We start from the raw sequence: 16,147 nt of genomic DNA, 5'->3' as shown, positions 1-16,147 counted from the left end.
CTCATCTGAAGTATTTCTCGCATCACCAAGGGGGGTATTACTACCTGGCCCATAGCAGTTACATACCATCCATCAGAGCTCTTTCGGGCCTTTAGGAGATTTGCTAATTTCTCATCCTCTGGTGAATATCTTGGTTCCTTGGGAAGATTAAGACAAGTGGGGCCTACCTTGAGTGGTACCAAAGCCATTACATTCCACACCTCCCGAGCAATTTGTCGAGCTGCTCGATCTGCCAGCCGATTCCCTTCTGATATTTTTGAGGTTCCTCCTTGATGAGCTTTACAGTGCATAATAGCCACTTGGTTTGGTTTTTGTACCGCATTTATCAAATTTAACACCTCCTCTTGATATCTTATATTGGCTCCTTGTGAGGACAACAGCCCTCTTTCTTTCCATAATGCTCCATGAACATGGACTACTCCAAAAGCATACTTTGAATCTGTCCAAATATTTACCATCTTCCCTTTACTCAGTTCCAGTGCTCGAGTCAGGGCTATCAGTTCCGCTCGCTGTGCTGATGTTCCAGGTGGTAAAGGTTTTGCTTCGATCACTGTCTTCAGGGTTGTTACTGCATACCCTGCATATCGTGTTCCGTTCTCCACAAAACTACTACCATCAGTAAGAAGTTCCCAGTCATACCTTTCAAGGGGTACATCCTTCAAATCCTCGCGGCTCGCATGGGTATGTTCAATTATTTCCACACAGTTGTGTTCCAACGGTCCTTCTTCTGGAACAGTTCCTAGAAATACTGCTGAATTTAACAGGTTAGTCGTTTTCAAGGTTACGTCATCTTGTTCAGTTAGTATTGCCTGATATTTCATCATTCGGCTGGGTGATAACCAGTGGCCCCCCTTTTGTTCTAAAACAGTTGTTACCATATGTGGTACAAAAACTTCAATATGTTTTCCCATTTGAAGGCAAATAATTTTCTACTATCTTTATCAAGAGGTATGCAAAAGAAGGCATCCTTTAAATCTATCACAGTAAACCATTTATATATCTCTCTCACAGATGTTAACAATGTGTAAGGATTAGCCACTACCGGGTAAATGTCCGTTGTTATTTCATTTATTGCTCTAAGATCTCGTACCAATCTATATTCGCCATTCCGCTTCTTTACTGGAAAAATTGGAGTATTGTATTCCGATTTACATTCTTCCAAAATCTGATATTTGAGAAATTTGTCAATAATTTTCACTGTCCCCTGCCTAGCTTCTATCTTAAGTGGATATTGTTTGATTCGAACAGGTTTGGCTCTTTCCTATAATTCCACCTTTACCAGTTGTGCCAGTTTCGACTTCCCTGGTACATCTGTTTCCCATACTGTTGGTATAACTGCATTTTCTACTTCTCTTGGAATATTAACAAAGGGTTTATCTTTGATCATTAGGATTTGTCCTACTTTGGACTCAGGTACCTTCATTATTAATTCTCCATCCTCAAAGGTTATTGTTGCATCTAATTTAGCTAATAGATCTCGTCCCAAGAGTGGAATCGGGCATTCTGGTACATACAAAAAATCATAGTTTAGTTCCTTACCCCCAAAACGCAAATCAAGGGGTTGTAAGAATGGCCGTTCCTCCTCCTTCCCTGTGGCTCCAATTATTGTAGTTGTCTTAGTTCCTAATCGTCCTTTTAAACTATTTAACACTGAATATGTTGTTCCTATTACATTTACAGACTAATTAACACAGAGAAAGAAGCTCCTGTAACCAACAACAACAAAAAATTCAAGCCTCTCTCTTCGTTTCCTAGCTTTATTTCAACTAGTGGACCTGCTAGGGTAGATGCCCCAGGTCCCCGTCATTTCTGACTGTTGTAAGTTTATCCTGCAGCCTAAGACAAATTCTTTCTGATATCAGGGGCCGATTGCCCTAGAAAGAGGCTAGCCAATTGCCTCTGTTTGTTTTCTGAAGCCAGGTCCAAATTTTCTGTCTTTTTTTTTTTTTCCATTGCATTTCAAAGTTGGTCCAAAAATTCAAAAATTCCATAGGGTTTTCTTTTGGACCTTGTTGGAACAGATTCTCAATTCCTAATTTAAACAGATTTTGGTATTTACATAATTTCCGGGGTGGTAAGGGTCTCAGTGGGGAGGGGGGGGGTCGGTCAGGGGAATGCAATGGTTGAAAGTTCCCTGAGCGGTCCCGTTGGCAATCTGAGCTCACACATGAACTCAGGTTGTTTTAAGAGTTAGCTGCTTTTCTGTTTCCATGACAAATCTCTCCCGGACCCATCATGGTCCCTCTGCCCCAGAGGGCTCACACCGTGATTTCGAGATCTCAGCCTCGGGTTGAGGCGGAACTATTAACATTCCTACATCCTCTTCCCCTGCTCATTCAACTTCAAAGAGCTCTGTTAAATACTACATGCCACACAACCTTTAACACCTTCAACAACCCTTTTAACACTTCCTTTATCTTCCTCCAGCCTGTACTTTTCTAATGCCAACACCAAAGGCTCAGTCAGGGGCCAACTTAATTCCATACCTTTTCCCTCCAAGATGCTGAAACAACATACCAGTATACAACATTTCATCCTATTTTCCTTCTCTCCTCACAAACAACATTAATTGCAAGACACTGTTATAGTCGATTGACCCATAAAGTGGCCATTTAGTTTATACAGTGGCCACCATTGATTGCAATACTTAGTGGAAATCCTCTTGCTTTCCGCGCCCCCCCCACTCCCCGTTCCGACAATATCCTTGCAATGTGCCAATATACACCCAAGGAGGCTTTCTTTAAAACGTCTTTGTTTTGGATATTACCCATTTCCTTGATTTCCCATTCCCTTTTATTTATTTATATTAATTACTGTCCCTTGTTACAATTTCCACGCAAACCTTTTTATTGCAGGTTTTTACTGTGTTTTCCTAATCTTCTCAAATGTCCCAATTCTCTAGGATTAGACTCCACATACAAACTTCACTATTTCAGATTATTAATGAGCCCCGTTCCAATCATAAATCCACAGGACTTCGGAAAAACACCTGAAGCACTCAGCCTTCCGTCTTCTAGACAAACAATACCACCTTTTCCACAAAATTTACATTTCAGCAAGGCCGAATTTCAAGCCGAATGCTAATTTTTCTCATGCACTTTGTTAGTAAGCCTACACAAAACAAGGAATCACTCCTGTGTATCCATCAAGACGGGGGTTTAAAAGGTATTGAGGCCTAAATAAATTCGCTCTCCCCCTTCTTACCAAATTCCCAGGGCTCAAGCCCGAACCACCAAAGAAGTGACTCTCCGTTCTACCGCTTTGATAATCAGTCAGCCCCCCTCCCCCGATACTTGGGAAACCGACCAAACACCACCGCGAATATACCGAAACTTTTAAACTGTTACTTAGATAATGCTCCCACCTTCCTCCTTGTCACACTCAAAACATTTAAGAACGAAATAGGATTACAAGATGCACCGTCGGGCCCGTATATTGGGCACCACCAATCAACATTTGGATAAAACAGCACTTCTTTTCGGTCTGTCATGCCCTTCGTTCGTCTCCGGCCGCTCCCCTCGCGGAGAATACGGAACCGCGGATCGGAACTCCGCACTCGCTTCGCAGCGATGCTGCGTCTCACTCACAACACAATCACGCAATCACACAGAGAGGCCCCTTGCACTCTCGCTCACAAAATAACATTAATTGTAAGATAGCATTGTACTGTAAGGTTCCGTTTTCTGGCCAACTTTCTTGATCTTCTAGTTCGTACTGTGGCCACCAAACATTACAGTAATCAACCAGTTTACCCTTTCGTAACTCCTGCCCGAAACACCCCTCCTTCCAGTGTGCTAGTAAACAGCCCAAAGGGGAGGATCGCGGTACTGAAGCATTACCGCCCAGAATACTTTTAAGTTTTTCCATTATCAGCTATAGCTTTTACCGAACCGAACCAGATGTTGAGCCTGCAGCAAAACCAGACCACTGATGCCGAACCTGCAGCGCTTTCGTGACTGTCTGACGGACGGCGCCTAGGCTTACCACGGGAATTCCCTAGCCCAACCGTCCGTGGCTTTCGCCGCGTCTGACCGGCAGGCTCCCAGACCAGATCGGTACCGATTACCAGAAAGCACCTTTTTCTTACCCTTTCAGAGGTACGTTGTGAGCAGCGGGGGTCGGTCGCGGCCGATGGCTCCCCGAGAAACTCCTCGGTGCCGGCTGGAGCGTGATCAGTTCGCGAGCCGCCTCAGCAGTGAACACGAGGTCCCATCTGGGTCGCCAAAATGTTAGCGTTCATGAAAACACATGATCCACAGAGTGATTATATGAAGGTGCTTTATTAGGCGCCGAAAGTTAGGGGCATGCCTGCCCAAATCTAACTTCGTCTGATTTGTTCTCTTAGTTCTCTTTTATCCCCTAAGATATTACATATGCATTAGGTTTCACAACTCATCTATGCATATTCATTTCCTAGCTCCACCTAGCCTCGCTTCGTATGCTAGTTATCTTATCAGTCCTTCTGCGCTTGCGTACTACTCTCTGGTGGTCGTCCGGGTGGTCGTCGGGATGAAGTAAGATGTCTTCATCAGAGTTGAACTTTTTAACCTTTCCTTCTCACGCATGCTCTCTGAGCCCTTGGTCTCAGTCCAAACCGCAAGGTTGGTTTGATCCAGTTCCCAGAGTCCAAGAAGCCCCAGTTATCCAGATGTCTTGCAAATTGAGCATTCTTCTAATCCGCCTTACAACTCATCATGAATCGGTGCATTCTCTCATGTTACCCTTACACATATATTTTGTATCTTCCAAGCGCAGCCTCGGAACAGTACATCGCAAATGTAACATATTAAACAATATTGTATTATTTCTTCTTCTATTACTAACACAGGGAGGTGGGAATGGTTCTCTTCTCCCAAGCCCCACGTGACAAGACAAGAGCAAAAACCCTTAAGTTGCGCCAGGGGAGGTTTAGGTTGGTTATTAGGAAAAATTTCTTCACCAAAAGGGTTGCTCTGGTGGGTTTATGTGGCAAGGTTTTGGTAGCAGGGGGCCATAGGGGTGGCTTCTGTAAGAAGAATCTAGAAGCTGCCCCATGTCAGATAAAGGCCCTGCTGCTGACCAGAGCCGAGCCAATAACCTATGTTGTTTGCACCTCTGTGAGAGCATATTTAAGGAAGTGGGAAAAAAATAACAAAAAAGGCTGCTTCACAGGGAGAGAGAGAGGAGTGAGAAACAGCCTTGCAGGCACTTACATCAGCGAAGAAGGAGGGGGACAGGTGCTCCGGGTGCCAGAGCAGAAGTCCCCTGCAGCATGAGAAGAGGCCCCTGGTGGAGCAGGCTGTCCCCCTGCAGCCCATGGGTCCCACACGGAGCAGATCTCCACGCTGCAGCCCCCCCGTGGAGGAGCCCCCGGTGGAGCAGGTGGATGTGGCCTGGAGGAGGCTGCGGCCCATGGAGAGCCCCCGCAGGAGCAGGCCCCGGGCCGGAGCTGCAGCCCGTGGACAGGAGCCCATGCAGGAGCAGGGGGGCTGGGGGGAGCTGCCGCCCACCCGTGGGGGACCCGTGCTGGAGCAGTTTGCTCCTGGGGGATGGATGGACCCCGTGGTACGGAGCCATGTGGGAGCTGTTCTTGAAGAGCTGCTGCCTGCGGGCAGCCCCCGCAGGCTCAGTTCGGGAAGGACGGCATCCCGTGGGAGGGACCCCACGTGGAGCAGGGGCAGGGGGCTATCTCCCCGTCCTTATCTCAACCCTTGAGCCCTTTGCATCGCATTTGCTCCCCCTTTCTCTTTGAGGAAGGGGAGTGAGAGAGTGGCCGTGGTGGAACTCGGCTGCCCACCCGATTAAAACCACCGCAGCTGCAAAGTACTGGAAAATTTTTCAGAAGAAACAAGGTGTTTAACAAGGAAAAATATAGTTTCCTTTTTAAGGCTTCCTGGATAATTGGGCTTATTTCATATTCCCAACTCGGAGGAAGAGAATTGTTGAGTTCACCTTCTTTTTTCTTACACGGAAATAAAAAGTCAACAGCTCTGGAAGTAAGGGGAACGTATCACAATCAAGCTCCTTTTGTCTGTAATCCTTGCTGAAGGACAAGATTTATCCCACACCTTCCACGGATGTATGGTAGCAGAGAATCATTTTTGAACTACTCTAATTCAAGTCAACTTGGGGATAGTGGCACTTCTCTAATTGTTTCTGAGACATACGCATTAGCAACAGAGAGTGTTCTGTTGTCATTGCAAGGCGCCTACGGTGATGACTTCAGAAACAGAACTGAGTGATGTCACCATGGCAATTTGGGAGCAGCTGCCTCTGTGCAAGTTTAGCTAGGAGGGACAGAGAAGCGTGCTGGATGTGATGAAACCACGTGAGGATTTGTGGATCCCACCTTGAGGTGCACAGAGAGGGCCCATGCCCTTCTGTAAGTGGTTTGATGCTTGGCTGAGGCAAAAAATGTGTTTTTATTGTGAATGCTTCGTTTTAGTGTTCTGTAGTTTGTGTAAAGTCCTTTCACAAGCATTACGTTTGGTACTTTTGCTCAGTGATGTAGCTGCACAGAGTGACAGATGCAATGTATGGGTGAGGGCCTCTGCACGTTCTCTTTTTCCTACACACCATCAACAAATAAGGGTGGACAAATAAGAGTGTGCTGTGCTCCTGCCATACGCCTCAAGTACTAAAGCATAAACAAGAGACTTAAAAGTACCCCTGTCACATTAAAATTCAGGACAGCAATGTACTTCATCAAATGGGCTGACCTGTTGAGCGTCTCAGGATGTGGTGTATGAAGATGCACTCCATCTGCTTCCAGATTAGCACTTGCAGTGAGCAAGCTGCCTGACCTTAACATTTTTCATTTCATTTTTCACCTCAGTTTTGCTGGTTCTCCGTGATTCATTCTTGGTCTAGAAAGAAAAAACCAAAAAAAAACAAAAAACAAAAAAGTGAACTCAGATCAAAATAAAAGGATTTCCTTCTCATTAATTACATGTTCTTAACTTGACAGATTTGGTTATTGACTAAGAAGGCAAATATCTGGCCAGATATGGCCAAATATCTGGCCAAATGAAACAAGCAGCTAGCTTGCTGGAGACATTGTCTGGGAAACAGTGAAAACACTTGCAGACAAAAACATATCAAAGGACTAACGCTTTGAGCTTAATTCTAAACAAACATCATAAACTCAAAACTCTTGTTTGTCTTCCTAACAGGCTGGTATAGTAACATGTCACATTGGATGACTTTGCAGCATAGATGTCAGGAATGCAGCTTGGGATCACCTCCTTCTACTTAGAGTTTAGTTTGAAGGGATGAGCAAGTAATTTTTCCTGGGTTGATGGAAATCTGTTCTAAAGTCTGTTTTCTAACACTCTCATAGATACTTCTCTGTCCATCGCTCTGTCCTGCCAACTCTGCTGTGAGTGTGAAGTTGTGGCAAGAGGGATTTCCTCTTCCTAATTTGACCTGGTGGACACCAACTTTCCTACTAAATTGCCGATGTTGCTGAGGAGGCAGCAGTATCAAAGCCCTGTTGATGAAGATATAACAAGCTTGGGGAGGCTTTGGCATTTCTGTACAATGCTGCTCCCTGATTGTGACCCAAGACTCAGATTCTGAATGAAGCAAAGCAAGCTAGAAGAAAACTGTATGTCCTGGTAATTTTTTATTTTGTTTTATTTTATATTTTCATTCTTCACCTGTAAGAAAATCTAAATCTTTAAACCATTTGTTTGAAACCACGGTTTTATGGAAATGATTTTGGGTGTGCTCCTTCACCTTCTTTGGAACCTGTTTAACCTCGCTTCACTTATAGGAGACCTATGCTCAAATTTATGCTTACCGTGATAAAGCAGTATCCTTTTGGTATTCTTTTCTTTGATGATTGCACGTGAGGCTGAAAAGAGTTTTCAGTATGATTCTTCTTTTCCTTTGCAGTCTCCAAAACTCTGTATTATAGCTGATCTTCATCTCTGATCTGAAAAGCTTCACAGGCCAGAAGAGAATTGAGATGAAGAAGGAAATAGAGAATGCTGATGAATATTTCCAATTACCACCCGTAAGTTTTGTGAAAGACTCAGGTGCATTTCTGTAGTGGTAGAAAGTTAATAAAATCATGATCATGCACTTGAAGGCAAGTAATGGTATAAAAATGAAGAATGCAAGGCCCTGGTTAAAGACAATCTTTAGGCTGCTTCCAGATCAACACTTTATTTGCTTATTCCGCAACCTCATCTCCACTTGCTTAGAAGCTGTGAAGATTGGAAGTACACTCAGTGTTTTTCATCCACTCTGTGTAAAATTATAAGAATTTTCACTGGCTATAAAAGCAAAAAAGACAAACAGACCCTCCTCTGGGGCTTCAGAATGCTCCTAAGATCACCCAGACTGGATAAGTAGAGATGCTCCACTATAGGTGCATATAGATGCACTACAGATGCTGGCAGAGATGCTCTAGCGTAGACGTGACGCACTTTGACAGCATCTTTTCTCTGACAGCAACTTACGTCTTGGTTCTTCACATCAAACCAGAGCAGTTTCTTTGCCTTCACAACCTGCAGACTGACCTCTCGTGTGTACCTGTGGTGGATTGAAGGTAATGCTTGTAATGTTTCTAACACACCCTGATGCTGTATTCACTTTAACTTTTAGAAAAGAGAGCAAGAAGCTTCACAGCAGTTTCTTAGGTGCCTGTCTGTCTGTCTATCTATCTGTCAATCTATCTACCTATATGCATATTTATTTAATTATTTATTTACTTATTTAAAGACATCTTTTGTTCACTAACATGAATCCTCTGACTGTTACTAATGTACGGCACATACCGTGACAGTATAATAGTGTATAAATACCCTTCATCTCATCCTTGCTATTGTTACTGTATTTTAAAAATAATTGTGCACATAATTACCCGCTTTTACCCTGTTTTAAAAAAATACCTACTTACTCGATTATAAAATCCTATAAAAAGGGGTGAACTCAAAAGGAAAGAGAAGCCAATTTTCATTACATTTCTAAACTAAACAGCTAATCCTGATAGATTCACTCCCTTTCAAATAGAACACTCAAGAAATAAAACAGTAAAAATTCACATAATACTTCTTTTATAACAAGATTGCATTGCACAATAGTTCTTTGCCTAACCCTGCAGTTACCCCACAGGCACTGCAATTGCTTACTTGGTCTTCTCCTTTACTTGTTTTCAAGGTTTACTTTTCTAACCAATCCTTAATGTTACAACATTGGATTTATTTACCTCCTTCGATATCAAGAGAATAAAGCATTTGCTTCAGAGGACAGCACTTTGATGCTTTATGGGGCTAATGACCAACGTTCTCAAAGCACTTTTCATCCGTGATTTAGATATTTCTCCATCTTTCCGTCTTCCTTTAGAACTCTTAATTGAAGTATTAGGTGAAGAAGAACACTGAAACCAGCTGAAGCCATAGCAGACATAGTAAGGACATGCTTCTGTTAGGAAGTAATTCAGAGTGATTCCATGGTGTATTTTAGACGGATTTACTCTGGTCCTCTGGACTAAGCATCCCCAAGGGCTATTTCAAAGCTCTCTGAATGATCTGTCATTATCTCTTACACTGTAGTCTCCATTAGGAAAGGGTAAACATTCATTGCCCATGTGGAAAGGAACTGCTCAGTTAGTTGTTTCTAACCAAAATCTCTTGACTGTGTTCTATTTACAGAAGCCACTTGGCTAGCCAAGCTAAATCATTGAAAATGGAAGTAGTGGAACTACTTCAAAACCGTGCTTCTGCTTCTAAGCAAAACTGCACTGTAGGTGGGGACACAGCAAGAGGACGTGTCCAAGGCAGGGTGGAATTGAAAGTCACCTGTCTGAGCCACAGAAAGAAGTCAGCGATTCCCAGTTTGAGACTCTTGCTTGACTAGTGACCCAGCAGCTGCAACGCTTATGATTACCGCTGATGGATTCCCATGAATCAGGCAGTGATATAAGCTACGAGAATGACTGAAGCGATTTGAAGTGACGGTTCTCCCTCTTCGGCATTCAAGTTTGTGAAAGAAAGGGGAAGAGAGGAGAAGAAGAGAGGAGAGGAGGAGAAGAGAGGACAAGAGGGGAGGGAAGGGGAGGGAAGGGGAGGGGAGGGGAGGGGAGGGGAGGGGAGGGGAGGGCAGGGCAGGGCAGGGGAGGGGAGGGCAGGGGAGGGGAGGGCCGTGTAGGGGAGTATAGGGGAGCGTAGGGGAGAGGAGTGTAGGGAGGGGTAGTATAGGGGAATATAGGGGAGTGTAGGGGAGGGTATTGTAGGGGAGGGGAGTGTAGGGGAGAGGAGTATAGGGGAGGGGAGCGTAGGGGAGTATTGGGGAGTGTAGGGGAGGGGAGTGTAGGGCAGGGGAGTGTAAGGGGGGGGGAGGGGAGGGGAGGGGAGTGTAGGGGAGGGGAGGGGAGGGAAGGGAGGTGGAAGGAATGGGAGGGGCGGGGGGTGCTACCCTAAATAAAATGGCCAAATAAATGACATTTTGGATCTGGAGCCAAATATTTATGTTGCCATTCATTCCACAACCTGATTTATCACTGCAATGTGCGTATTGCACAGTGCCATTAAAGGTTTGGCATGCACAGAGGGGGCTGAGTATTTTCAGAAATAACTTTCCTTAATAACTGAATCAAGACTTCTGCTGTAATGCAAAAGATCAGGCAATTGATTAACATAGGGATGGCAGCTGAGCAGGGGAAACATCTTCAAAACTTCCAAACATTTCCTTTATACAGAACTACAGCTCCTTCTTCTCTGCTCACCGGTTATGAAAGTTTCTCTCACCTGCTTAGTAAGCAGAAGCAGTAAAATGGGATTTAGAGGATCCGGCTAGAGCAGAAGCGCCACTTAGAGGAAGCAATCAATTTATAGGTAGTGCAGTGTTTGAAGAGAGTTTAAGCGGCTTTCCAAGGAACATATACTAGTGCAAAGCAACCGATTTATCTGACTCTCCAATGAAAGAAAAGGAAGTGCAAAGCAGCAAGTGCTTGGGAGAGGGAAAAAGAGGTGCATCTCAGCTGTCTGGGGGGAAGAAGGCAGTCAGCTCTTAACAGATTATTTGCCATCTGATTTGTTTCTCAAAGGCGTAACATTTAGTTAAGACAGTGGCAGTTTACTACCTGTGGTGCTGATAGAGGTTAAACAAAAGACACAAGGGCAGCAAAATCCCTCACTCGCTTCTCACACAAGGACAAAACTGTTATGGGAGAGAAATGCAGGTTACTTTCTCAAATCTCACAGCACTTTTTGACACCATTGGCTACGGGTTACCTCTTAAGTATTTGAAGATTTCAGTAGGGCTGACTGATTTAGATGTGGATAGGTTTAAATCACACTTGTCAATGTGCTATTAATGTCGAACCACAGCCATTTCTTCCCTAGACCTCTTAATATGCTAGGCAGTCCCAGGAAGCGTAAAACTTTGACCCGTGCTCTCCAGCATTTGCGTACTGCACTTTCTGTAGGTTCCTTATTCTCTAATCAGAATTCTGACAATCTCCTCAACAGCATACAGATACAAAATGCACAGACCCAGTGTTGTGGTTTAACCCGGCTGGCAGCTAAACACCACACAGCCGTTCGCTCACCCTCCCCCCTCCCTCTCTGGGATGGGGGAGAGAAACGGGAAAGTGAAGCCGGTGAGTTGAGATAAAGACAGTTTATTAAGACAGGAATATAATAATAACAATAATAATAATAATAGTGATAATGATAATAGTATTAATAATAATAATGTGTAAGAAAACAAGTGATGCACAATGCAATTGCTCACCACCCGCTGACCGATGCCCAGCCTTTCCCCGAGCAGCCGGCCCCCCACCCCGGCCAGCCACCCCTATATATTGTTCAGCATGACGTCAGATGGTATGGAATACCCCTTTGGCCAGTTTGGGTCAGCTGTCCTGGGTCTGTCCCCTCCCAGCTCCTGCTGCACCCCCAGCCTGCTCGCTGGCAGGACAGAGCGAGAAGCCGAAAAGTCCTTGGCCTGGTGTAAACACTGCTCTGCAACAATTAAAACATCAGCATGTTATCAGCGCTCTTCTCATCCTAATCCAAAACATAGCACCCTACCAGCTAGAATGAGGAAAAATTAACTCTGTCCTAACTGGAACCAGGACACCCAGATAAAACAGGCTCCCATCCGCTTGTATGATTGTCAGACATGCATTCTTTTATATTAACTGCTCTTTTCTTACTCCCTTCAGATGAAACATAAATAACTTCAGCTGACTTCTAAACTCTACAGACAGCTCTGGTGGTGCTGTGTGATGGAATGTGATTTTTCCTTACAAGCCACCAATTATTTCCATGTCTTTTCTGGACCTTGGGATCTCTTTTGGGAGCTACATTACTCAGAGAAATACAAGAAGGCTGAGATCACCACTGCCTCAACATAATGCAAAGTTTAAGGCCTTTAGGACAGCCAGTTTGCAAATGAATGCAGCCCCATCTTCTCAGCATTTTGAGACAGACGACTACCCAACACTGAACTGTCTCAAGGTTTCAAACTGAGACAGCTTTGTAGAAATAATAGAAAAATTTCATTACAATTGGCCTAGCATGGAATTTATTCTTAAAAAGTTTGGTAGAATATACTTGTAGACTTCAAAACTAGTACATCATCATTTGAGCACTCCTTCGTCTACACGATCTTCTCCAGAAATACCAAACTTTTAGTCCTGGTAGTTAGAGCTAATCAGTCATATTAGCTAATCAAATTCCCTGATCAGTCACTTGAAGTCTGTTGATGACATCTGTTCTGAGCTCTACAGCATTGGTCAGCTACTGACTTGCGGAAGTCAGACTCTATCTAGAACCTCACAATGGTTATAAAGCAGGTCTGTTTATTCGGCGCTGCGCACCCACGCCGGGCACAAGGGGGATAGCTCCACCTAACTTGCGCACCAACAGTTGCAGGGAGTCCTATCTGGAGCTTTCTCTGGACTCGCCGCGGATAGATAGACTTCAGAGCTTAAGATGTTACTTTGATTTCCATTTTCCCTTGTTCCAAAGAAACTTTTGCATCCAATTTTTCCGGCACGTCCCTTCCTAAGAAGGGCCTAAGCAAATTGGGTAAGTAGAAAAACGGATGGATTCCCATCATTTTTTCCCCAATTCCAATCTTGAGCACTGAGAAAAAAAAAAAAAAAAAAAAAAAAGCCTTTTCCTTTTGGCCAGTTGCTCTGGTAGAACTAAGCATTAGTATACATTCTCCGTAGAACTAAGCATTTATCCCGGGATGTTCAGTTTTTCGACACTGTATAAGCCTTCCTGCTCTCACTTCCCTCCGTTTTTCATTTCTTTTCCTCCTAAGACACCCGTGAAAAACTTAAGAAACCTCCTGGTCAATAACTTTCTTCAGACAGCGTCAATGATATCACAGCAACCCAGACTTATTTAACTTTTTCTTTAAAACAGCTAACACAGATTCTGTATCATTCTCACGCAGACCAGTCCCCAGCTTGATCATCTGAATTGAATTTGTTTTATATTAAACAGATTTTCTTATCATTTTTATTACAGCAGATGAAAAAAGCGCTCACTCTTTTGCTGGCTTTCCATCAGGCACCCTGATTCCCTGTCTTTATTTGCTTTCTGCAGAATTCTCCCATCTCTTTTGGTTCAAGTTCGACTGGCAAAACGCTTTTCACTGGTTACTACACTTAGCTGCTATACATCTTTGTTTCTTAAGATAACTGTTTTCATATTTTACAATAGAACGTTGCCATGATCTATTTTGTAAGGTCTAGAAAAAAGACCCCCCCTTCCCACAGCCCCCACCCCACCCAGATGCTTAGTCCTTTAACATAAAATACTTATTCATTTGGCTGGATGGAGGAAGTTAAACACGGTTTATATTCTATCCATGTAGACTGCACTCAGGAAAAGTTTATGTAAAATTCTGCTGACAAATGCAGAATCCAGCTTGCCTGCTCTAGGAAGCGGAACAGACCCACAGCGGACACGAGAATGTACTGTCAGAACAATTAGGAAATAAAATCTATCGTGATCTAAGTTACTGACAACTGTCAAATTAATTCACTTTGTTCTTATTCAGCTTGGAGGAAACGGGCACAGAAATTACTCATTTACCCTAAGTACATCTCTGTCACCTTCTTCTCATCTCCAACATGATTCTCATTTTCAGATTGACCTCAGTGTCAACTGTGAGTCTATGTTAAGTGTCATGCACCAAGTGTCAGAGGCAACTGTGCTCTGACCAACACTACCCGTGCTGGACAAGCTATGGAGAGCAGAAGTATTTCTGTAGTGGTCCTAGGAGAACCCCAGTTCCTTCGGATGCAGCTCTTCTTAGAACACTAAGGAAAATCTATTCCTCAAAGGCTGCATCTCTGTTAGATGCTGGGATGGAGCAAGAATGTAGTTTTACAATAAAACTCCAGTAATCACATTTACTCCATCCAGTTGCAGTTTCACAGAGGATTAGTGCTACATGAATGAATGTTCTCTCTAAAGAAACAGAAATTAAAGATCTGTTTCAGGTGCAAGATCAATGTATTGCAACCCCGAAAGGGGATATAAAAACCCAAACTAATCACCTGTTCTTCGGATAGATTTGAATCAAAGTTTGCAGGCGTTTTTGTCCAATGGCTCCAAACGAATCTAGTCCAAAGCTCCTAGATGCTGGAACCACATGATGAATATGTAAGGCCTTTAGCCTTAGCTGCTTTGATCTACTGATCTTCTCCAATTGGACTACATTGCTTGTTGCTATACCTCCAAGGGAACACAACACAGTTTGGATAAATTCACAGTCTAGAAAGAGCTCCAGCAGGAACATGGGTCTCCCTTGCTACCATCATCACAGAAGGTGTGGCAGCCACAGGGCCACTTCATTCATTCACTCACAGAGCACCAATAACAAATACTCCTTGCTGTAATATTCATTTGTTGCAAAACTACATTCTTGCTCCATCTCCACACCTAATATAGATGCAGCCTTCGATGAATAGACTTTCTTCAGTGTTCCAGTAAAAGTCATTGCTTATTAAGTTTAACTGCCTTTGAAAAAATAATACTCGGAGGTCTGTACAATTGGCAGCACAGGGGTTGACCCATATATCATCAAGGGTCTGTCTGGAACGGTACGAGCTGGTAATAGTTTTGTTTCAGATGTGTTTCAGCTATGCCCATTGCCTACCACAGAAGCAGGAGAAAATGCCTCTTTACTGTTCTACATGTCCAACGCTCCATTTGAATTCTTCTTGAAGTTAGGGCTTCCAACAATCCAAACCAGATGCCCAGCCTCCCAATCTAATGCATGAGCAGAGGGGCTCTCTGAAACACCAGTACAGACTAGGTGAGAAATACCTTGAAAGCAGCCCTGTGGAGAAGGACGTGGGGGTACTGGTCGATGAGAAGCTCAACAGGAGCCAGCAATATGCACTTGCAACCCAGAAATCCAACTGTATCCTGGGCTGCATCAAAAGCAGAGTGGCCAGCAGGGCGAGAGAGGTGATTCTCCCCCTCTGCTCTGCCCTCCAGAGTCCGGGGGATGGAATAGCAGGGCTCCCAGCACAAGAGAGACCCGGACCTGCACTTGGTCCAGAGCAGAGCCACAAAAATGATCATCAGAGGTATGGAGTACCTCTCCTATGAAGACAGGCTGAGGATAGACTCAGGTAAGGAAGAGATTTTTACTGTGAGGGTGAGGAGACACTGGAAGAGGTCGCCCAAAGAAGCTGTGGATGCCCCATTCCTGGAAGCGTCCAAGGCTAGGACAGATGGGGCATTGAGCAACCTCGTCTGGTGGGAGGTGTTCCTGCCCATGGCAGGGGGGTTGGAACTTGATGATCTTTAAGATTCCTTCCATCCCAAACCGGTCTATGATTCTATATGCTAGGGAATAGCCCTTTGGCCAGTTTGCCTCAGATGTCCTGGCTGTGTTGCCTCCCAGCTTTTTTGCAACCACAGCCTCCTCACTGGCAGGGCAATGTGAAAAAAAAAATAAAAAAGCTGAGCACCTGTGCCAGGGACACCCAGGGAGGACACTGATACAGCCGGCCACACAGACAACCACAGACAAGGCGCTGCTTGCAACAGCACCCACACACAGGCCTCACGTAACACACAGGCACAGACAGCCGAGTCCCCTCCTGCCCTGGGGCTGGCAGAGACAGCAGGTCACTGCTGCAGGCACACACACGGCACTCTCGGGGTTCACAAGCACATACACA

This window comes from Anser anser (genome assembly GCF_964211835.1).
Source record: "Anser anser genome assembly, contig: HAP1_SCAFFOLD_43, whole genome shotgun sequence".
In the NCBI taxonomy this organism is placed as follows: domain Eukaryota; kingdom Metazoa; phylum Chordata; class Aves; order Anseriformes; family Anatidae; genus Anser; species Anser anser.
The sequence above is the reverse complement of the archived record's forward strand: the minus strand, read 5'-3'. Positions refer to the sequence as shown.